This window comes from Hippocampus bargibanti, linkage group LG01, assembly GCF_051943395.1.
Source record: "Hippocampus bargibanti isolate YZ-2025 linkage group LG01, ASM5194339v1, whole genome shotgun sequence".
In the NCBI taxonomy this organism is placed as follows: domain Eukaryota; kingdom Metazoa; phylum Chordata; class Actinopteri; order Syngnathiformes; family Syngnathidae; genus Hippocampus; species Hippocampus bargibanti.
Window position 1 is genome coordinate 34,583,971 of NC_142734.1, and position 24,802 is coordinate 34,608,772.

General features: G+C 39.5%; 1 long non-coding RNA gene across 1 annotated transcript; it reads left to right on the plus strand.

Annotated features, from left to right (window-relative positions):
- The first annotated feature begins 4,107 nt into the window (after positions 1 to 4,107).
- LOC148904026 (uncharacterized) lies at positions 4,108 to 23,680 on the plus strand. The gene is made up of 3 exons (XR_016116091.1): positions 4,108 to 4,989; positions 5,120 to 5,218; positions 21,094 to 23,680. It is a non-coding gene; the product is annotated as an uncharacterized LOC148904026 (long non-coding RNA).
- The last annotated feature ends 1,122 nt before the right edge of the window (positions 23,681 to 24,802 follow it).

The following is a 24,802-nucleotide window of genomic DNA, read 5'->3' on the forward strand; positions in this document are numbered from 1 at the left end:
AAAATCTCCAAGGTCAATAAGTGAGACATACAGAATGCACATGCGGGTGCCGCTATAAACAGTAATGGCTGCGCAGTGGAGTATGAGGCCAGGCTAACAAGACGACTGGCCCGCCTGCCGCCACAGATCAGCTGTGCCTTCACCATCGGACGTGACAGCCACAAGCGTTCACGCTAAAATAGCCACCATACGGCTCTTACAAGGCTCAGTAACAGAGCTCTGCTTACGAGGGCTGACGGCATCACATTTCAGCCCCAGCTGGCAGAACTCGAAGCTGGAAGGCAAGATAGAAAGAACAAGAGATACTATAAAAGATTGCGAAAAAACTGTTAATTTGTCTGGATTTACTCACAATTTTACTGAAAGAACGTTGGGAACGTTCTACGTGTGAGAAAATTAGTTTTCAAATTATATTGATGATTCATAATCGCCACAAGTGTAATACCCAGTTTTCCGATTCGCTTGTCCTTACGAAGGTCGCTGGGGGGTGCTGGAGCCTATCCCAACTGTCGCGGGTGGTATTGGGGCACCCTGAATTGGTTGCCAGCCAATCCTAGGGCACACAAAGACAAACAACCACCCACACTTACACTTTCGGATGATTTACATTGCTTAACTCATTCACTGCCAGACGATGTGCAAAAACGTGTCGACTCGAGTGCCAGGGTTTTTGTCATTTTCACTCAAATTGAAGGACCCACAGAATATTGAGTTTTAGGGCTACATAATCATTCAATGCGGCGGAAGAAATCACAGAATCTCTTATTTAATCAGAAAAAAAGAGTTAATTCCTAAGTTATATGGGTCTGGAGTTATCTGAACATGAAACGTGGGTGGCTGTACAAAAGGCAAATGCTGCCCCGTCCTGGGAGGGAAAAACCAGCGCTTTTTCGGCAATCCCCCGTGAGAAAAACCAACACCCAAACAAATTTGGGAATGGTGCTCCACGTCATGCTTTTCAATTGTGGAATAAATTAGGGAATGGCAGACAATGAGTTAATGAGCCCGCCATACATGTTTTTTGGAATGTAGGAGGAAACCGTACTACCCGCAGTACTCTAGAGAAAACCCATTGGGAAGTTGATGCACTGACTAATTGCCCACAGAGCTTTAAACCAAAAACTTGTTTTGGCCATTTTGTTTTGACCTCGCTCTTGTTGTGTTCTTGTTGGTTCACTGAATTGCACTGATTTGGAGTGTTGATGATGTAAGAGGGTTTAAAATGTTAGCGCTGCCATCCACGTCACAAATTGGAACAGGTGAGAGGCGAAGAGTGACCGAGTGAAAAGGAAGTGGGAAGAGATTTAAGGTTTCAAAAAGCCACTTTATATTATCAGCCTGCCTCAGGCTGCGCGGAGTCCGCCGCGAGGCCCAGAAGCTGTTGTTATCTCGCCTATATCTCAACAAATTATCCTTGCCAGACCCCACAGCCTTTCATCAGCCACGTCTCACCATGTCCTCAGGAGGCGGCCCAAAACCCTCCAATCACCTTACCTTCTCTCTTTATATAATAGCTTCAGAACCAGCCTGCTTTATCATTCAGCTGATATTTTGTTCATCTTCTGGGAAGTGGATGAACACCATAGAAATCTTTTTGCGGCGGGGATGAAAAAAAGTCTCTTCCATTAAGTTTGTACATGATTGGCACATTCAGTTTGGCTCGACTTCACTCAACAGCACATTTTTTATTTTATTTTATTTTATTTAGCTAATGTTTTTTTTTTTTTTACATGAACCCAGGCAGTGCATGTATAATTTACAGAGCGACCCTTATGAGGAATAAGCGGTACGGAAAATGGATGGATGCATTTATTTTATTTTATGTCATTTATTCAATGTATTTTATTGTATTTTTATTTTTGTACCCATTCATCTCCAATGTTGCGCTGCTTTTCATCAGGCTTTTGATTGTCAAACTATAGTTATGTCTTATTGTAACCAAAAATAATGTTTCTATAGCACGTGGTTGATGGCCATTTTGGAAAGCAGACAGTAACTTCATACAATAGTGAAACAGCATCAGATTTGTTATCTTGCTCAAGGGAACTTGGGCAGGAGTACAAAGGAACAACCACATAAGGTAATAAACGTGTAGCGGAGTAAGCTCGTCATCGTCCTGACACGTTTGTCACTTAGACTGTCATCCATTGGCAGGATTTATTGAGAAATATAGAAAGTGTGTGTGCGGTGGTGGCGCTGATTGTGTCAGCGTTACGTGAGCCATGACTATATTTAGACGTGTTCATTGATTTGCTACTGACACATTACACTGGGCCTGTCTGCGGACCATAATTTAGGCATCCGCAGAGATAGGCCCAACCCTGGTGTGTAAACCTCATAAAAGGTATCAATGCGCTGCATCACTTGAACACTTATAATGATAGAAATTTGGAAAACTCAAAAACAAGCCCAGAGTTCTTTAAACCAGTTCCAATTTTGGAAAAATCTCTACAGACACCAACAGACACTTTTTGTGAGGACTTTGCAGACCCCTTCAAAAGTAATATCGATCACGTAAAATACAGTTAGCAGTCTTGGTCCATCTGATGTATCTGACCTGTTTTTGTCACAGCAGTCCTCGTGGATCCTAAGGTCCTCTGGAAATGTCCTTTAAAGACGAGAAAAGACAGCAACAACCATTCCAGGGAATCCATTTGTGTTTGCCGGATTGAAGACTCATGGCGCTGTGGTTGTGTGAACAAGTGTTCAGTCGTAAAATATGACAAACCACAACACAGAGGATGCTCGATCGTCCATTCGGATGGTTGGGATATGATCATAGCATTGCTGTTGTCGTAAATGCTTTCTGAAAGGACTTTGAAGTTCTGTTCGTGATGAATTGACGTCCACAGAACCTGTTTGAGACTTTATAGAGGAGGCTCAAAACAACCAAACCTTCCGTTCTTCCTTTCATTGACTTTAGTATGTAGCCAACAACAGTAGCAAATCTGCTGACAGTATGCAAGCTGAAATGTCACTCAAAAATGCATCTGTGAATATTAATGACACAGTCGTCTGCTGCTCCCGTGACATCTTGTTTTTATTACCTGCGCCAGAGAGGTTATCAGTTAATTACTTCGTGGTTCATGGAAAGCAAACTACAGTAAAGTCTCGTTATATCGATATAACCGGGACTATCGATATATCCGACCCTGTTTGCATGTAATTTTCTCCGTGCGTGCATACAAATAGTATCGATATAACCGGGACTATCGATATATCCGATATCGATATAACGAGACTTTACTGTACTTCAAACAACAAAAAAATTTCTGATAAACTTTGATGTGGTTCGGAGTTTAAAAAAAAGAAGAAAAAATATGTATCTGTGTTAAGCAATCAAAATGTAATTCCATTTTTTTTCTTCAATATATTTCACATACCTTGATGAATCCATGTTTAGATTGTTATGATTGACTATTTATCTCAATGTGTTTTTGTTCAGCATTAAATACAAGGTCAGGAAAAAAGAAGTTGAATATAATGTATAAAAATGGTGTAAAATTACAAAACATACATTCAAACAACTGACAAACACAGGAGGAGACCATGTGAGGACAACGTGGCAGAGATGTTTTTGTCCTTTTTTACAAGCCAGTGGATCATCCACTGGACCCTGATTTCCAGGCTCAAATTACAAAATACGACATCCGGCTCTATTTTGGTCATAAGGCCCTATGGGCTTCACGTGAAAATGGGTGTAGCTTCATTGTGATGCAATTCCTTTTGGATGGGAGTCTCATCTGGCCCTATCAAGGTGTCCAGATAGTGAGGAAAGGACATTTGCTTGCTAAAAGATCAATGGACTGAAACGGTTAGCATCAGCAACGTCAACAGCAGCACGAGCTCCATTGACTGGCATCCTTTCTCACCTCAAGTCTTCCCCACCCATACACTCCCACTTTGACACCCCCATCCCACCCCCCAAATACTCCCTGTGCCACTTGGGAGGCTATTTTTTGCCACTCTTCACTAAATAAGGCTTTGCAACAGGGCCAGGATAGCTGGCTGGTGAAGGGGTGTGAGCCCTGAGCTTGTACCTTGGTATAAAAATGGCGGAGCAGCGAGGCTTTCCTCTGATCACATCCACTTCTCTCTCTTTTTATCTGTTTCTCATGCTTGTCCTCCTTTGGACTAAATGTTGTCTTTTAACTCCATTCTGTCTAACCTGCTTTGCAAAATCTTTAACACCGCTAATCATAACATTGTTAAGAATGTATTTTTTCGGAGGCTGTTTTTAATTTTTTGAAGGGGTGTCTAAGAGGAATATGATGGCAAAAGGAGGAACAAGGCCAACAAAGAGAGTAAGCAATAATTGAGATTTTTTTTTCTCGCAGAAGTCGAGGCTCCTGATCATTAAAAAGTGTTTTTAACTGTTCGTCATGAAATCAACATACCTTCAATTATTTAATCTGTTTTTTTTTTTCAACAATGAGAATGTGTTTTACTATTTTCATATCAGGGGTGGAAACAAAATCCTGACAATGGAACCAGACTTCATTTTTAGTACCATTTCATTATTTTAGCATGTGGCGATGCACTGGAAATTTGATCTGCACAAAACAAGTGTCTCAACTGCCCGTAATTAGATTTTTATAAATCCCGCTTACAAGTAAGTAGTTTTGCTTTGTAATTGCTCTAAATTGTTCCACCCTTCTCCTCACCCTTGCTACCAGCATTCGTTCTCGTCCTCATTTGTCCTTCAACGTTCACGACTAACTCGCTCCATCTCCTTCTTTTCTTCCTCAGCCTCCTCATCCGCTTGCCCTCCGTTCAATATGGATGGACAGCTGACACATTTTAGTGCTCGGTCATCACTTCACAAACATTCCACTTAGACAAACCTCTCTTTTGCTCGCCTCTTTTTTTTGCCATCAATTTCTGCCTCTGCCGGGTCACCCTCCACCTTCTCATTTTTCCCCCCTTCCGTCCTTCCTTCCTTTCTTCCTGCCTCCTCCTCCTCTCTCATTATAACCATCAAGAGAAAGAGTAAGTGAGAGAGTAAGTGAGAGAGTGAGAGAGAGAGAGGCAAGCCCCATGACCCTTTCCTTTTCCCTCCATGTCCTCTCTTTCACTCCTCTTCCTCTCCGCATCCTTCAACTCTCCATCGCTGAATCAGCTCCCAGCAAGGAGGAGGAGAAGGAAGGAAAGCCACCGCCTGCAGCGACCGCCTCACTCTGTACGGGCCGCCAGCCTCATCTGGACCACTTGGATTCCGGTAAGTCCGGAAGAGTCTCTTTATTTGCATGATGGAAAAAAAAGTGGACTTTTTGAAGCATTTGTGCTTAACGCCTAGGAGTGTGTGACACTGCGTGGTTGGACGCTGCTGAAATCATAGCAGTTTGTCAACGTGTGTAACTTGTAGTCGATTACGCAAACATTTGAGAGATCCTGTGTCAGACTTGTGAACATGGTTGAAAATGCCGCTTAGGCACATTTAGTTAGGGTGAAAAGGTCAAGTGTTGTATTTGGGTCTTTTAATTAACTTTTACAGTGCCGTTGTTGTGCTTGAATATGACAAAAAAAACTGTACAAGCTCATTTATCAGGTTTATATTTTTTTCCACAATTCAGCCAGTGAGAAGGATCCTGTTTGCATTTTTTGGGTCCTATAATCCCATCAATCACTCAATCAATAAATATTGTCAATTCTTATATGTATGTATTAGCATGCTAATCATTCTACTCTTCCAAAAGATCTTCCCATGAGATTTGCTTAACGATTTTTTTTCCAAAATTCAAAGCTGAACGTCATCATATCCCAGGCGTGACCTGAATTCATTCTATTTGTCTCCATCTCATCTCCAGCCACAAACACGTGTATGTCATTCCCTAAGGGGGGTAATGTGGGGTAGGTGAGGGTTAATAATAGTTTGAAGCAAAGTTTCTAAAAGCGTCATGCATTCCGTTCCCTTAAGTTGCACCGGCTAATTTTACCCACGTTGCAAATGCCGTGAAGATCAGGGGGTGTTCAGCTGTCCTGCGGAGATGCTGGAGGTGGCAAAGTGTCAGGTTTCCGGGCCCGAAAGGACACGGCCTGGCATGGCTGAGCTACTTATACTCCACATGCAGCTGTTATCGTGGGCATCGGTGGCAGGTTCGGAGAGTGTATCGGCGCTATGCAGAGTGGATGTGAAACTTAATGTGGACTTTGACTTTTAAAATATAAATCCTTAAGGTGGAAGGGGGGAAAAAAAGCATGAACGCAGATAAGGTCATGCAAGGAGTTGTTTTTGTCGTTCCTTAGTGGGCTGTAAATGCTGCAGCGTAACATAAGTTGATTACCACGAACATGGGGGCGGGACCTTCTGAAACTGGCCACTTCCGGTTTCAAATTGAAGTATTTTTAGACACTTTAAGTCATTTTTATTGGTGTTTTGCATTTGACTAAAAATATCAATATTTTGGGTATTTTAGATGCTATAAAACGTTTTTCTGATGTCAGTTGGGAAACAAAAAAGTGACGTCGGTTGTTCTTTAAGACAGCTGAGATATGCTTTGGGTGCCCGCAACCTTGAACAGGATGAACGGTGTCGAACATTGATGGTCACGTCAAGATATTGAATTTGGCTTTTTCATTGTTCTCGTCACCTGATTCACTTAATAGAGATTAAACCTCATTTGGGGAAAAGGTCAATTTCATATTACCATATATGGTTACTTGCAGCATAATTTACAGTATTGCTTGCATAATGACGATGAGCAAACCAGAAGCATTTCCAAATCTATTATGGAAACAAGTACAAAGACTACAATGAGCTTTCTTTTTGTATATCTTACTGAAGTCTTGCAATGTCATTGTGAATGATTTTCAACGCTGTGTGTGATTTTGTGCCAGTTTGGTGCGACTCTCCTCTCATTGACAAGTTGATTTACGAAATCTTTGTTCCTTCCCGTTGAAAGCGAGTGAGAATGAAAGAGAAGAAAAGAAGAAGGGAGGATGAGCGTGATTTATGTTTGAGACTTTTCGTTTAATGACTGGGCGGGCAGGGCTGATGTGCACTTCCCCCATGGCCCTATTTACAAAACAACAAGAATTTTTTTGGAGGTGGGACATATTCACGTCGTTTGTGCAGATGTAGTTTAATTCACTGACGCGATTTCTGTTAAAAAAATACATTTGACGCAAATAAGTTTATTTGTTCTGCATGAAAAGAAATGCCTTTATTCATGAGAATATTGTGCTATGTCAGCGGTTTTGCATTGGCAGTCAAGGTAAAACCTTCGCACATCACGACTGTCTTGTTGTAAACGTTTGACAGGTGCAATTCCATTTTTTTAACGGGGATGCGCGTGTATAACAGCTGCTCATCCAATTGAATCTCACAAACGCTCAACACACATGCAAATTGCGCAACAAAACCTTTTCTTTAACAGTGATCATTAAATACCCAGTGCGGCGATAGTTCAATTCATTAAAAGCGCAGCTTGACCTTTGTCCATTTACTTATAAATTGGTATTGATCCCGGAGAAAATTGAGTGTGTTGTGTGTGTGTGGGTATGTGTCTACATGTCAGCTTTTCTGATCCTTTAATTCTATAAACGCTATTATCATCACAATCATCTCCGTATCTCCGTATATCTACTGAAGAAGAAAAATAGAGTATGCTTGCCCTAAAATGGGGGTTAGCAAATGCGTGCCGGACTCAAACTTTTGCACACGGAGAAAAGGGAAGAGGGAAGCAAATAGGAAAGAGAAATATAGACTGCAGAGGCAGAACCTGGGCTACGGTGACTAAAGGAAGGAAGAAGGAGAGCAAAGAATGTCCATTTCTTCTTTTCTTTGCTGTCTATACTCTCTCCTGATTCATCGGGGAGTGAACGCAGAGGGGTGGTTGAGGAGGGCAAGCGTGTGTGTGTGTGTGTACGTGTTGGTGCAATCCAACATCTGCCAGCAGGTAAGTACATCTCCCTCATTTTCCTCTTTGCAGCCCAGCCCCCAACATTCACACACATTCACATACATACACACACACATACACACACATGCACACACACACACTACGACTGGGCGTTTCACACTCAAGGTGAAGCGTGTGACAATGCTGATGGATGACATGCTCACCAGATGTTATAGGAATGCCAAGACCTGCGCAATTTATAGCGCTGCAATTTTATTTATTTATTTATTTTTTAGGCCGAGGATTTAAGTCTGGGTTTTAGCCTGCCCCTGCATTTATCTGTCCGGCACTTTTTTTGACATCAGCATAAATACTGCATTTGTCCTACAGTTTTGGTATTGTGCGTTTCGTCGCACGTTTTTAGCGCTGGTCTCTCCTCGGTTTCGTTTTGAGCACTATTTTCTATTCTGGTACTTAGATTATATTTACAGTGTTTATGATACAGTTTAGGGTCTCATCTTTTGTGTATGTTTAGTCGGCAAAAAGATTTCTATTAGTTATCCAACATTTAGCTCTTAGCGTTAATGTTTCCTTTCGCCTATGATTAGCCGCTGATTTAGCTTTTAGCATTACCGTTTCTGCTTACTCATCAGCATGAATATTTCATCCACAATTAGTTACTCCAGTTGTTATTCCTTAATCTTTTTGCGGATTTAGATTTGTTTGCAAAATTAACTCCTGTATCGTTTATCGTACATTTTTCGGCCACTTGTAAAGAAAAAAAGGCAGGGTTTGATCATTTGCACTCGAGTGTGAAAACAATGACTGTCTGGATTTCTGTAATGAGACTCATTACATTACTCTTAAAGCCACACTGAGTGTTCCACAGATGTTTTTGTTTACAGACAGTATTTCCCGATACACCTGACAATTTGCTGGTTAAAAGTAGACAAACTAACTTAACGGAATATTGCCGCAGTTTGCGTAATGTGGTTTTACTGATTTGATCAAGGTGCAGCCAGTCAGATTCTTATGTCATCTGACATCATTTTAAAATTTGGCAACAATATACATACTTTGAAATTCCTGAACGATTACAGAATCAATTCATTGAACAAATTATTTTCAATTATTATCATTTTTGTCAAATATCAGCCATGGAGGTTTGGCGAAAAAATGGGGATGGTCACACGTAACCTTATCTGTCTACAATCCACATGAAAGCCAGTTTCCAGTATCTATACTTTCCCTGCGACCAACTTTATATGATCTGGACATGGAGATTTTCTTGCAAGTTCCTTGTACAGTCAAACCTTGGTTTTCGAACGTCTCGAACGATTTTTTTATGCCTCGGTTGACAACCAAAAATCGGTTCTCGACCAAACTGAGCTCACCTGAATGCACCACTCGACTCCCCTCCGCTTCCTTATACGTCCCTTCCTTGCGTCAAGTCTCATGTAGTGTTCCATTGTGAGCAGGTGCTTTTGTATTGTTCAATCATGCTAAAAAAAAGCAGACATTGATTACATTGATTATAATGGGAAATGTTTTTCATCCAAATTGGGTTTTGAAAGGTTTTCTGGAATGAACTATGGTCAATAACCGAGGTTTGACTGAAAATGCACTACAGACTATACGCACCTTGACCACAAATTCACCTTGGGTCTTAAATTTAGTGGCAGAACAGTCTTCCTTTTCTCTGATGCTCTCATGGGGTTTTTCCCAGTTCTTTGGTTCACTGCACGTCAGCTGGGTTTGATTCCTGCTCACCTGTGACACTAATGAGGAGAAGCAAGGTAGAGAATGAATGGATGGGTGAATGGGTGGATGGATGATTCAACTGTATAAAATATTCCAAGCAAACTATTCAGCATTCCTCCTTTTGTGCCGAGCTCAAATAAATACAGTGCAGGATTACAGACAATTATCCAGTTCTCCAGGGATGGCCAAGCCATTTGTATCCCTGAGTTTACTTTATTAGGGAATGAGGAGGACAGGCATCCCGGTCCGATGATAGCGCTTGGTTGACGCACTATTTTAATGACACTCCGTTAGACGATTAGCTTCCACATCCGTTTGCGTCCGCAATCAAGTTCATTTTTGAGTTCAAATTGAACTCCACTTGCCGCCATTTATAGTGATTGCGTTGTATTTTTTCATCCCACAGTTTCAGTTATTGATTTTAGTCCTTAATTTCCTTCTTTGATGTCTTTTTCCCTGACTTTGTTATTCCCCTATTGTAATTCGGGTAAAAAGAAGAGAAATTGTGTTAACTTAATGTGTGTAATCGAGACTATGTGCTAAGTGGTTTCATTTGACCTTGTTCTTGTTGAAACTGATGTTGATCCGGCTTCGATTGGCCAATGCCACTGAATAGGTGGTAAGTGGGATCCAAGGAACCAGGACTTGACCTCACCAAGCCCCACTCGGGGGACATACTTCTTTATATGCCCATATGAACAAGAGCAGCTATGGAATGTAAAGAAGTATGTATCTCTGGTCGGGACATTTGACAGCCAACCAGTTGTCTCATCATGTACCTGTCTGCAAAATGACTGCAACATTTTGAGTAAACGTGCAGTTGTACTGTACATTTCTACAAATCTTACAGTATGCATGCCCTGACTGATGAGGTCCGGTTGAATCCAGTGGATTCGGCGCTATATAAATATTAACAGAGTGGGAATGTGGAGATGCTGCAACAGCACGAGTCAGCAGTTGTTTGCTTTACATAGCCTCACAGATGGTTGTTGGGTGTATCCCTTTTAGTGTACTTTTTCATTCTATTGAACAGGGAAGTTTCAAATAGCATCTTGTGTATTCTGCCCCGTTTTTCCCACCAATAGAAGCGTTAGTGATAGACAGCCGTTTCCGGTCAACGGTACAGTGATTAAATGCTTGCCTAATGGATAGCATGGGCCAAGAGTTTAACGGGAGAGTGATAGACGAGTGGATGTATGATGTCTTGTCACTTGAGACTTCTTTGTAGTCATCCGGTCTGTATCTGTAAATGAGACTCAAATAGACTGGCATAATTTTTCATAAACATAGACCACAAATCGATCAAAACAAAATGAAAATTGCTGAGCAAAATTTGAAAGATTTAACAATGCAGGATGCACTTGCCATTCCCAAAATGCTTGGGGCAGTCATGGAGCTGACATTGAGACAAAAAGAAGCGATGACTGGATTGATGTAATGCCCACTGCTGATGTTTGACCGTGTATGATATGGAAAGGGATGGGCTTGGTATTATAGTTCTGGGCGGTTATTGTTCTGTCACTTTTCCTGTGTCAGCAGGTGGAAGCTCTCATCAGGACATTAAATATGCAACAATGCTGACTGCGGCACCATGCTGAGCCAGCCGTAGCCGCATGACTGCATGTGGAAGGGGGTCCTTTACAAGTCAAACGGCAACACACACATGCAGCACACGCATACGGGGATGCCCCGACCTTCTTTACCCGTTCTCCCTCGCTGCCTGGGTACCGGCTGCTTGACTGCTTCCCCATCTGTGAGCCAACGCAAGAGCAGCAATGAAAAAGATAGTGGCCACTGCAGCTACAAATAGAGCAATGGTGGAAGATATGGAATCCTATTTCTTTTACAAGCCCCATGGCCTCCATTCACCATCCTTGTGTGATTCCCATTTATTGATTATCACTTTTATGCACCAATAATGATAGCTTGTTACCTGAAATCACAACAAGCCGTCCAGGTAAAAAAGTTAGACTGGTGTTTTTTTTAAGTCTCTTTAAAACCACATCACTGCCGGGCACACATTGAGGTTAAACAATAGTAATTCTGAGTAACTGGTTGGACTCTGAGTTGTTCGAATTTCGAATCAAACTGTCCCATAAGATGTAATGGCAGGACTGATTAATTTCGGACAAACTGTTACCATCCTAAAATCTTTCTTCATTGTCATTTCAATGTTTTAATATTTGAATATTCCTGAATATCCAAGTGAAACGTGAACGCCAGGCATCGAGTGGAATGACATGAAACTTTGACATTTTCATTATTGTTGTAATGTACTGTACGAATCATGTTTGATTGTGGCTGATTTTTTATATAGAGTATTGATGAAATAATCACTTTCAAGATGTATCATTTACTTAGAGTTGGAAATTTGACCCACATTCCACCCATTTGTTTGATTCGTCATTTAGTTCAAAAGTCTTACAATTGCGTCCCCTTGTCTGACACATTGGACTTTCAAGAAGCTGATTGAATTGGATTAGCCATGATTAGTATTTACATTTTACAGCGGCAAAGTTCTGAAAGGAAAGAAAAGAAAGAAATAAAACAACAAAATACAGGAGCTACTGTAAAGGCAGCCACTCTCACGGCCCCATCTTGATGTCAAAAGAACAAATAACGTGACACAACACAAAAGACAGAGACAGTCATTCAATCAATCAAGATGGTGCACTTTCTGCACCATCTTTGTTGTATGAGGCATTTTCAGATGATAGAGGAGAGGATCAAAGTGTCCTTTTCACCAGTGGATCAGGGACGTTATGGTGGAATGTGCATATCTGGTACAAGCTAAATATTGAAAGCAAACACAAAGCTGTAGCATCCATTGACGAAAATAGGTTGTCTCACATCTCCTGTCCCACGTAAATCCGCTTTAATTCCAAGCCGAGACAGTTCCACATACGCATCGACGCTCTGCGCTGACACTCATTTCTCTCATCGCAGGCTCCTCAAGCCATGCATCCATCCAGCCGCAGATTGTCCAACAACACCGACCTTACTCTGTACTCTGTACCTTACTCGATTAGTCCTTACTCTGGGATGGAGATCGAATCAATGCTGAAATCATTTGTTTCAGTCAATTAAACAGACATCTGTTTGAATTAGACACCGTTAGACTGCCAAAGGACCCAACCCCGACAATTGTGTGTGAGTGTGTGTGGTGTGTAACATTTCTCCATTTTGTGTCACTGAATAAAATTACAGCAACTTAGTTTTGTAAACGCTTCACAAATTTGCACTTTAATGTTTCACTTTTCTTTAGCTAGAGCCTCATGACCATATAGGGTGGTTTCTTTTGACATATGTTGTACAATAGCACCATGTAACCTGTTTAACACCCCGTAATGTTTCTATGCGCAATGAAACTCTTGAAATACCGTCCAGGTACTGTGTTTTGTTGAGCGTGCAGGGAAAGAATGAGCTCTGGGACAGTTGTATTAGCCGGAGTTTAATCTAATGTCTCCCCCGTGTATTTTCTGTACATCACGCAATACTGCCGACACCAGAGCTACAAATGAGTGCACGATATAATGTTGTCAATTGATTAAAGTAGTAAGAGGATAGTGGCACTCCGCCTCTTACTCAAATACGTGCGTCCACATCTTCCATTTGTTCCTGTTCTGGAATGTTTATTATTTAGTAAAGTCATCTTGAAATATATTTAAAATCATGTGTATGGTCCACTGTTCTGCTGTCTTGAGTTTTTAAGCATAATTTAAGGAAGACAAGAAAACGGAGTACAATTGCTCATCAACAAAAGAATACACGGAAACCAAGGGATACGTAGTACTAAAGTAAAACAAAATGTAAAAAAACAATGATGATGACGGCATATGTTCTGACATGAGGTGAGCAAAGCAAATGCCTATTAAGACAATTACAGAAAAAAAACATGACCAAATAAAGAGCAAAAATTGGATAATAATCCAAGAAAGAAATGGTTTTGTTACACACTTTAACGTAAGATAAAATGGTCTTAAGAGTAATGGATTCTAAATATATTGCACAGTGACAGCCTTGATGGCCTACGGGTATAGGTAGTAATCTGACAACTCCCGTTTTCCACGACAGCAAGGCATATAAAACCAAACACATTGCAGTAGCTTGCAGGTGCGCAGAAACGGACCCCACCCACCAATTCTTACACAGAGTCAAGAAACACAACCTATGGATATGCCATATGCCACTTAATGTCGCCTGCATTGACCAGCTTTTTACAATTTGAATTTGCATTATTTTTACGTTATCTAACTTAAATGTTTACGGGAAGACACTGCTTGATGTACATGAAATGGATGTGGCCAAATAGACAGATTTTTACATTCTTTGTGAGGGGGCAATAGAATGAATTGAAATATGTTGCATGTGAGTGGTGTGATGTCGGTTTACATTATGTGTGCATGGTTAGAATTTTTTTTTTCATTCTAGTTTTTTTTCAGTATGACAACTCTGTACGGTGTTTTTATTTATTTATTGATAGATTTATTGATTAATTTATTTATTGTTTATTTATATATGTATTTATTTTATTGATCTACTTATTTACTCAATAGTTTATTCATTTGATTTTATTTCTGTGTTCTGTTCATAGAAATAGTATCGTAATAAGCGGTACTATTGATATAACCGATATCAATATAACGAGACTTTACTATATATATATATATATATATATATATATATATATAAAGTCTCGTTATATATATATATATATATATATATAAAAACACCGTACAGAGTTGTCATACTGAAAAAAAACTCGAATGAAAAAAAAAAAATATACGATATCAAGACTTTACTATATATATATATATATATATATATATATATATATATATATATATATATATATATATATATATATATATATATATATATATATACAGTAAAGTCTCGTTATATCGATATCGGATATATCGATAGTCCCGGTTATATCGATACTATTTCTAAGCACGCACAGAGAAAATTACATGCAAACAGGGTCGGATATATCGATAGTCCCGGTTATATCGATATTTTTTTCGGACTCCCTTGAATATCGATATAACGAGACTTTACTGTATATATATATCACTGCGTGGACATATTGAGGAACATTTGAGGAATATTTAAGGTGAAATTGAGGAAAAGGACATGACGAGTGAAAGAGAAACACAAAAGAAGAGACAGAAGTAGACGTTGAAGTGCACAGGATGGGGACAAAAAATAAACAAAGCACAAGCGACTGGAAGAAAAGTAAACAAAGGTAACATAAAAATGATTTTGTGTGTTTTTAGCTAACAAGAAACACGTGGATTCCTTGATCGATATGCCTACAAAAAAGAGAAAAACCATCAAAGATGAAGGCTCGGTCGTAAAGGATATAAATTCCAAAGTGCACAAGCACCATTCCCTCAAAGTAAATCTTCCAAAACCATAAAGAGTTACACGTGATCTTTTCCCCAGATCGGTGTGTGCTTTGGGATAATTGCTTCCATTTTGTAGCCCTGAGACTATTACAGTATATGATCGCTGGATTACTGTCTGCACAAGTGCGCGTTCCACGCTTGCAAAAAGCGCTGAATCAGCAGCAGAGATGCGGCAAAACATGAAGCTTTAGTGTATGCAAGAAGAAAAACGAAGAACAACCCTTTATTAGTGTTAACAGCGGGTGTGCGTGCGCTGGCCTCAGGCTGTTGTACCATTTATGAGGTCCATTTTGTAGAACAGTGAATGCATTCTCACCATCACACCCCCTTTCCCTCTATCCGCTGGATCCAACCATATCAGTGCATTACCTTGGCGGGATCAAATTCCATTAAGTGTGAAACAAGTGAGCACACCTCCAACCTCAAATAGGTGTGCGCATGCAGAGAGAGAGTCAACCACACTGTTATACTGCATTAAAAAAAGTTCCAATTGCAGGGGTAGGGAACTCCAGTCCCTCAAGCGCCACATCCTGCCTATTTGCATCTCCGACACACCTTAATCACTTGTTCATAATCCTTTCAGGTTTCGACAGATCTAGCAGATGAGCTAATCGTTTCAATCCAGTTATTATTATTTGATCTGTATGACCCTGTGATTGACTAGGTAACAAGTCCATAGCCGTTCTCCCAATGGCAGCTGAGACTCCAGCATGGACGAACGACATGAATTTGGATAGAAAACCATTCATACAATCGCCATCGTAAATATTCAGTGTTATATTAATGTTTTATGTAGCTGTGTAGAAATAGGGAATTATTAAGCCGTTATAAATTTGGGGAAGCCATTAGGATGTTTCGTGCCTTCCACATATTACATCCAGTATTGACTGCACACCAAATTAATCAATAACTGAAGTTCAATCCACGCATCTCACAACTCGAGACTGAGCCCTAAATTGTCCTTGAATATAAGTGTGAATGCTAGTTCCAATTATCCCACCTCTGCATCAAGTCAGCGGGGATAGCTTCCAGCTCACCCGGGGTGATCTAATAACTATAAATAGTCCAGAAAAATGATTGATGAAAGATTACAGACAATTGTGAGTTTCTGAGTGTACTCTTAACCACATCCGCATGTGTTTGATGACAGGGATACTTTTTGAGGTTCACAAAATTCTACTTATAGATCATAAGTTTATATACTATAGAATTACCTATCAATGGTCCATAAAAGTAACTTCTTGAGTTTTTAATTGCATTGGATAGAATGTACATCAATTACACCCATGTGACCCCGGTACAGCCTTGAATGAAGCAAAGCTTAAATAAGTCAAAGTGGTGGTCGGTTGAAAGGGAGTGGGGGGGGGGGGGTGTTGTGGAGGAGAGGCGGAATCACGGCGTGCTCAGCGTATGAATCAGAGTCACAGATACAGACAGGAAGGTGAAGATAAAAGGCAGGTTACGGCAGCTTAGAGAGTGTGGATCGTGACATCATTCTCCCGCACGTTCAAAATGCATTTAATCCACGTTGACAATGAAGGAAAACTTTCAAAAGAAAAAAAAGTGCAAATACACAAATACACATTCTTGCTTAATCTACTGTATTATGTGTTTTAAACAACACAATACAGCACATAGGAGTGCAGTGAATGAAACGATTGCTTTTACCGTTCATAGCAGTAGCATTTTTCTTCCTCTGCTTTGAGTTATGTTCTTTATTTAAGTATTTACATCCCGCAATGAACAGTGAAGCCTGTTTAGAAAATAGAATTAACTATAATCTGTTGCAATGATTAAAAAAAACTTGAAACATAGACATCTAAAGTGACATTTGAACTCATCAGTGGTGATGATAATTTTAACGTCTGGATCCATGACACAATATAATTTCACATTCAAAGCCATTTTACAAATGGACCTCAAAGGAAATCATGTGTGCCTTGAAAACATCACAATTTGGAAATTAGGCTATGCTCATACTTCACCAAGACATGTCTCTCGTGGGTACACAACCAACCAACCAAACAAACAAACAAACAAACAAACAAACAAACAAACAAACAAACAAACAAACAAACAAACAAACAAACAAACACATAAATAAATGAAACAAACAAATAAACAAATAGATAAATAAACACACAAATATACATAAGATATATACAAATATTACTAAATTAATACACAAATAATACATAATAAATAAACAAATATAAATAAATAAATAAATAAATACATAAATACATAAATAAATAAATAAATAAATAAATAAATAAATAAATAAATAAATAAATCTCCTTGGCAGAGAAATTAATGTCCACTTTTTGGTGCAGTATGCTCTGTGTGTGTCTGCCAATCAATAAACATTGCTCATTATTCTTTGCTAACATTTTGTAGAATAACCAAACTTGCTGATGTTCTGTAAAATGTGTGATGTTTTAGATTGATACACCTTTTTCTGTAGATCAAGATTCTTAAATCCTGAAATGTTCCAAATGCCAAAAATGAATTGCAAAGTGTGACCATCCTCAAAGAAAGGCGGGTCAAGTGTGTACCAATGAGGAGTGGATTTCATTAAATATATTATCTAAATAGCTATTGATTGTCTGCGGAGTGTTGCTGTTCGATTAAAATGTGAAGGAATTAAAGAGCTTTTAGCATTAAATCGTTATGATGTAAAACCAACAAAATAAACACCGCACAAATATAGTCATTCAATAAGGTCCTGGACTGTTACGGTATTTAAGATTTTTTCTGGAATCATGACCAAAGGTGCTCACGTGTTAGTTTGCGTATGCTCTGTGACAAACACAGCAGTGACACAAGGTCAAGTAAGCGGCCGCGGGAAGTAGATAGCATTATCACCAACTGCATTAACCCACAATGGAATGTCCAATGATAACGCCGACATTTTTCGCTGAAGCATTCTCAGTACCTGAGCCGACCGATGTTGCCGTGCAAGGTCATCACGTGTTGTTTTATTTTACAATTTTATATTATTATTATATCATTTTAATACTACTACTACTACTACTACTACTACTAATAACAATAATAATAATAAAAGGAACCATATGTAACGTTGTGGCAGCGCTCAACATTCAGCATGCCCCATTTATCTTAACAGATAATATTACAGCATTGCACAAAATGAGGATACAAAATAACTGTTTCTTCACAAACGCATACGACAATTTTGGCCAGCCAGCACGTGATGGTGTTGCGTTTCCTATCACAATGGCATCGGCGGGGAGGGGGGGGGAAGTGTCCACCGTTGCCGAGGCGGTGGGCAGAGGGCTGAGGTGGGTCGGCCGTCGCCGCTCGGGTGCACGGATGCGCGGGATCGCCGCAACGAGAACCCCGCGTTGGGCACACGCCGCCATCGCCTCTTTGAGACTTTTTTCTTCAGTGTCCGCCTAAGTCCGAGCGTGTGTGTTGGCCGACCTCTTCTGGCTACTCCGTTAGCAGGAAGACCGATTTTTCAACAGCGCGTATGCGTGGGAAGCCGTGCGTATTTGGGTCTGCAGAACGACACAGTCATAAAAATCGATAATACAAAATATAAAATGATAAAAATGACACTAAAAGTTATAAGATTTATAATTGAACAGTAAGCAGTTTGGTATATAATAGTATTTAATAGAAAAAGTTCTTTAACAACAACAGATTGAGATCGTATACTATTCTGCCATATAAACCTCGCGTCAGTCATATAGAATGCATTTCGATTTACGATCGTTTGACTTACGACCATTTTGTCAGAACGGAACCAGGTCGTAAGTTGTATAATTGGCATAGGATTGATTATAAGGTGCACAGTCAGCTTTTGAAAGAAAGTGAAGGCTTTTAGGTGTGCCTTATAGTGCAGAAAATACGGTCATTTGAATCATCGAATAAATATTTACTTGAACTCAAAATCATCCTTTTTAACTGTATGTGTTTTTCACCAATCACCAATAGAGTAACTATTTACTATATAAACTAAATATGGACAGAGCACTTCTGTTTTTAATTCCTATTTTCTTTAACTAATCTAGATAAAACAAGGAGGAATCGTGCCCGGAAGATAAAGCTGACCACAGGTCAATGGTTTTTTCATTGCTATAGTGGGCATTGCATTAAGTTAATTACCAAACTGGCAGACACTCTCATCAGACATGCGCTATCATTAGGATACCATGTCTATATGTGCTTCATTCGAGCGTTCCCGAGATTATTACCTTCTTAAGTGGATTTTAATGGATATTACGTAACGACGGGCTCGCTGTTGCCCGGGCCTCTTGATAGTTGGTCGCAACGAGAGCGAGACCAACGCTCTCGTTCAATCAACGCTCTCGAGGATGTGGCGCATTGAGGTTAGGCAAGGCCTCGCCCGTGTCGCTCTCATACTGTAACTGGACAGCGGGTCGCTCGCTGAGATTTGCTCTGGGTTGATTATGGGAGAAGGCTGAGAGGGAAGCTGAGGGAAAACAGAAGCCGACACTCAGAGCTGTGTGAGTGATGGGGATGTTGGGCTCGTTGAGTCCTGGCGTCGAGCCAGGAAATGGAAAATAAGACTGTGAACGAGAGTGACAGAGTCTGCTGTGGGACTGACTTGGAAGTGGTGAACTCGGCGGTTGGCAGACAGCTGTTCCTTCACACCACACACTCGTACTGCGAGCGGGTCCCCGGGGATACCTTGCACCGTGACTGACCTTCCCACTGCGACCCCCTTGACTGACTTTCCCACTGCGTCATGCCCCTCCTTGTCTCTCGCTGCTGGTGTCAAACTGTCCCCACCCAATGCCTGTCCTTCCTTTCTTTCAATATAAGGCCAGGAATGCAGTGGACAGCACGCACCCGGAATAGAAAAGACGCCAGCTCTGAGGGAGGGAACTTGCATCTGCAAACATGACACAGCATAAATAGTTCAGAGTTTGGAAGTCTATAGTAAACTGCTTTAGGTGTGTTATGTATTTAATTGGACATTCTCTCTATGTTTTCAATTTTCAACTCAAACGTATTTATAGAGCACAACCACCGCTTTACACAAAGTGCTGTACATGGGACAAAGATCAAGTCTCACGCTTAGTCGAAAGCCGAAGTATAAAAATGAGTTTTGCGATTTGAGATGAGTGTTCATGACGGGCAGTGAGAGATCATTACAAAGAGAGGGACCAGCAATGGAAAAGGCTAGATCCGTACTGAGCCTGCTTGGTTCTTGGAACTTCTAATAATAACTAATCAACAAACCTGGGGCATCAGGCAAGTGAGTAGTAGAAAGCAGAGGCACTCAGAGAGGTAATGTGGAAAAAGGCCACGTAAGGATTTGAAAAGAAATGATTAAATGTTCAAAAGAACTCTAAAATGTATCGAGAGCCAATGAAGGGATGACAAAAGTTATGTGCTCCCTCTTATGAGTACCAGTTAAGAGGCGAGTAGCAGTATTCTGGACCAACTGGAGGTGTTTTATGGAAGACCGGCTGGCTCCAAAGTCAAATACATAACAGTAACCCAACCAGGATGTGATGAAGACATGAATCGCTGTTTCAAACTGCTCAATGTTGTAATTTGTTCGATGAACAAATAAACAAATGTCAACAGGCTAAGCAGAAACTCATGCTGAGTGTTTCCTAGTTCTTGTAGTTTTTGACCATTTCTTTTTGTAGATTACAAATTATGGACACAACTTCTCCGAAGGCGTCGGTTGTCCTTTAATAGTTTAGGTGATGAATTCCTTGTTTTGTACAACTTTGGTAGTTTCTTATCTTTTAAGACCAAAAAAAAAAAAAAAACATACACACACAGACACACACACACACCCTCCCACCATTTTCATCTTGTTTGCACTTTCCTTTTCCGCATTCCCTTATCCTATTAATTTTCTTGATCTACTTCCTCCATCTTCACTCCATTCCCTTTTTTTGTATACTTATGCTTCCTCGATGCAAAACAGGCAGTTTTTCAAGGACAACGACTGATTATCAGCGACTGAGTGTTGACTGTGTTTCTCCATATTCGCACGAGTGTGTTGCGCATGCTTGTTTCGATTCATCTGCCACATGAATATGATATTATTTTTCCTTGTCTGGCCCTTGCAGGTGTCCACCCAGATGGATTCTACAGCTGCAACAACCTTCTGTCCCAGAATCCACTTTCTCCCCATCCCAAGCCACTTTTGTAAATGCTTTGCTAAAGCTGGTAAAATGGAACCAAATCAACTGTTCAATGGATTTGGTCCCCTTCAACCAGCTGTAGCTGTGCATTGATTGCTCCGACTACTCACCTCACCCGCTCGCACCCTTGTCACATGCGTGTGCATGCAAATACGTGGGACCATTATGATTGTAATTTAGTATGTCATCTTCAGGGAAGGAAAACATTGTTGCCATAAATATTTATGACTGAATGAACATACCAGCTTTGATTGTGCTACTAATCTTTCAATCAATAAAAGATAAAACAAATGTATCAGGTGATCTGGTTTCTTGATTTCGGGTCTTCAATGCATTCTCAATATAATTGGAAACTGAATACCCATTTTGGACACTAAGTACAAACTCAAATGTGTGGTTTACATGTTTTACAGTTAAATGGATATTGCGTAAAATTATTATTATCTTTCAAAAGGTTGGCTACTTTGTTCGCTTCATATTTTTGATAATCCGTAAACTACCGTATTTTCCCGTGTATACGATGCACTGGAGTATAGGAAGCCCCCCCCCCATTGAATGGTGTATTTTCAAACGTTTTTCATATATAAGGCGCACCAGTGTACATTATAAGACGCAAGGTCATCCATTGAAGAAAATGAAGGTTTTTGGGTGCACCGTATACAAAGGAAACTACATAACTTTTGTCTTTGGGCCATCACGTGACTTGTCCCTACATACATTTGTTTAGGCCACGCTAATGAGAGGATCATAACAACTTTACAAGCTAACTATGCAACATTGCTCGTCGTTGTCCTGCAGCAGACGGCTTGCTCCTGAAAGTCATCCATAAAAAAATAAAATCTAAAAGTTTTTTATTAGTAGTAAAGCAGTAAGACTAACTGTCTGGCAAATTATCCGCAAAGATATACGAACCAAAGCAAGCTGGCAACTTCCAAATAAACATGAAAACTGGCAATGTCATACGTTTCAGTCATTGATTTTAAACAGAAATTGCGTGAGTGTGTGTTTCTCTATAATAAAAGCTAAATGGCTAGCAACATTGTTACCCAAACGTCCCAATGAACCACAACAATATAAGATACTACTTCAATCAGTAATAAAACACAATGTATAATATAGACGTAGTGTGGATTGGCGAGGTGTGGAAATATAAATTGACTGATTGGATATTGATATTTTGAGGCAAAACAACCCAAACTGATGAGTCAAACATTTCATAAGACTGCAGTTCAGAAGATTTTATGTGGAGGAATGTTGAACTGGTTAAAAACAAAAGAAAAGAGAAAAAAATCTTGTCCCCAGCATTTTTTTCGGGTGTGTTGGGGGTGGGGGGGGCTTTGTTTGGAATTATATTTCACTTTTCTAAATAATGAATGTGGCCATCAAACTTCAATATGCGTGATAGCTTCTTTCACAAAGGACACAATGATAGAGATGCAGTGGAGTCAACAAACAGTGTTTTTGCTGTCACAGGCAAGTGATCCATTAGAAAATGTGTAGGTTGTACGTGTAATTGCAGCAGGGATGAATCAGTGCTTGTCAAAATTGGAAACGCTCTGGCAGAAGTGAGACAATCAAGCGGAATAAGCATATTACAAATAAAGTCACAACTAATCAAGCAAAGCGATAGCATTTTGATTAAGATCGTTGTGTGTTCACAAGCCGTTAAATCCGCGGGATTATTGAAAACACTTGTGCTGCGTTTCAAATGAGTTTGAGGATCACCAAGGGCTGAAGTAATCAATCAAGTCATAATACTTTTGTGTGCAAAGCATTTCATTTCAGTTACCAGTCCTTATATGTGTCTCTACATCATGGTTGTATTTTTATTTATTTTGCTTGCGGAAGAAAAACCCATTCACAATAAGTTGTCTTGCTTTACTTCACGAATGGAGCAACGTCCTCCTGAATAAGGTCAAAATGATTGACAGGCCTTTCCTCCTTGCTTCCTTCTCTATTGAACTTCTTCACTTCTTTTCTGTCTCCTGCTTTTCTGCTTCATGTCTCGGTTTCTGCTACACAAGGGCTTTCAGTTAAAATGTATTGATTTCTGTCCTCTTGTCCCCTTCTAACCACCCCGTGCCCCATTCACACACACACACACACACACACACACACACACACACACACACACACACACACACACACACACACACACACACGCACACGTGTGTGTACAATTCTGTGTTCAGAAAATAATGGCAGCTTTGGTACCGGTGAGTTCCGCTAGATTGATGTTACAGTTGAGTAATTGTTTGGCATTTTCTATCATGAGTAAGGTTGGATGTACCAAATGATTGATACAGGACTTTAGAACTTTAGATGTCCAAAATAATAATTGTGTATTAAGTGATTAAAAAATGGACAAACAAAATCAGCAGAGCAAACATCAGATTGTTATTTAAAACAGGTACATCCTGTGGTTTTTTATGTTTGTCCTTCAAGTAACAGAGTACAAATACAATGTTTATTTTCTTTTAAGATGATGAAAGATTTTTAAAGATAGTTGAGATTTTGCAGTTCTTATAAGACCATGTTGGTCAAACATTTTGCTGAACGTGTCAATTTAGATAGTTATTCATTGGTTTAAAAATAAAATAAATACATACATCACAACATTACTAAATGAACGAATTACTGAATTACTGAATTACTCAATTAATGATAAAATGATAAAATGATAAAATGATAAAACGATAAAATGATGAAATGATAAAATGAATAAAATAATACAATCATACAATAATAAAATAATAAAATAGTAAAATAATAAAAGAATAAAAGAATAAAAGAATAAAAGAATAAAAGAATACAAGAACACAAGAATAAAAGAATAAAAGAATAAAAGAATAAAAGAAAAAAAGAATAAAAGAATAAAAGAATAAAAGAATAAAAGAAAAATAATAAAATTATAAAATTATAAAATTATAAAATTATAAATATATCACCTAATAAATATATAACATAATAAATATACAACCTCATAAATATATAAACTAATAAATATATAACCTAATAAATTATAAAATTAATAACTTAATGCAATAATAAATGAATACATTAATAAAAAACAAACTTTGAAAGTGTATCTTAAAGACACTCAAGCTGGCTGCTTAGGTGAGCACAACCGAAAGAGGTTGGGGCATAAATGAGACCACGATATAACATGTCCAAGACTATCCATTGAAATCTTTGAAACTTACAAAAAGAAGCAGAATTCACAACTCTGAAGATGACTTTTGCCTTCTTTGCAGAGACACGTTACAAGGAGGAGTCGGGTCACCTTGATTGAAATGGAAGTAATGTCATCGTCTTATTTATCTCAAGCTGTCTTTCTTTAGGCCAAGAAGCGAATGTGTGATGTGTTGGCACGCCTTCGTGCGACATTGAGTCCGACTGATCCAATTTGAATATGCACAAGCACCTTCAGCACACTTGTCTTTGTTTTTTTTCCTATATTATGTGTGTACGTACAACATTCTGTCTTGTCCTCACCTCATTCACGTCCAAGATGAAGTCATTACCTACTGCGTGCTCAAACAAATAGACAACCCAAGAGGTATTTTATTTTTATGCCGCTGTATAAAATCTCAATCAATGGGCCTTATTTCAATCTCTGACAGCGGAGGGGTAG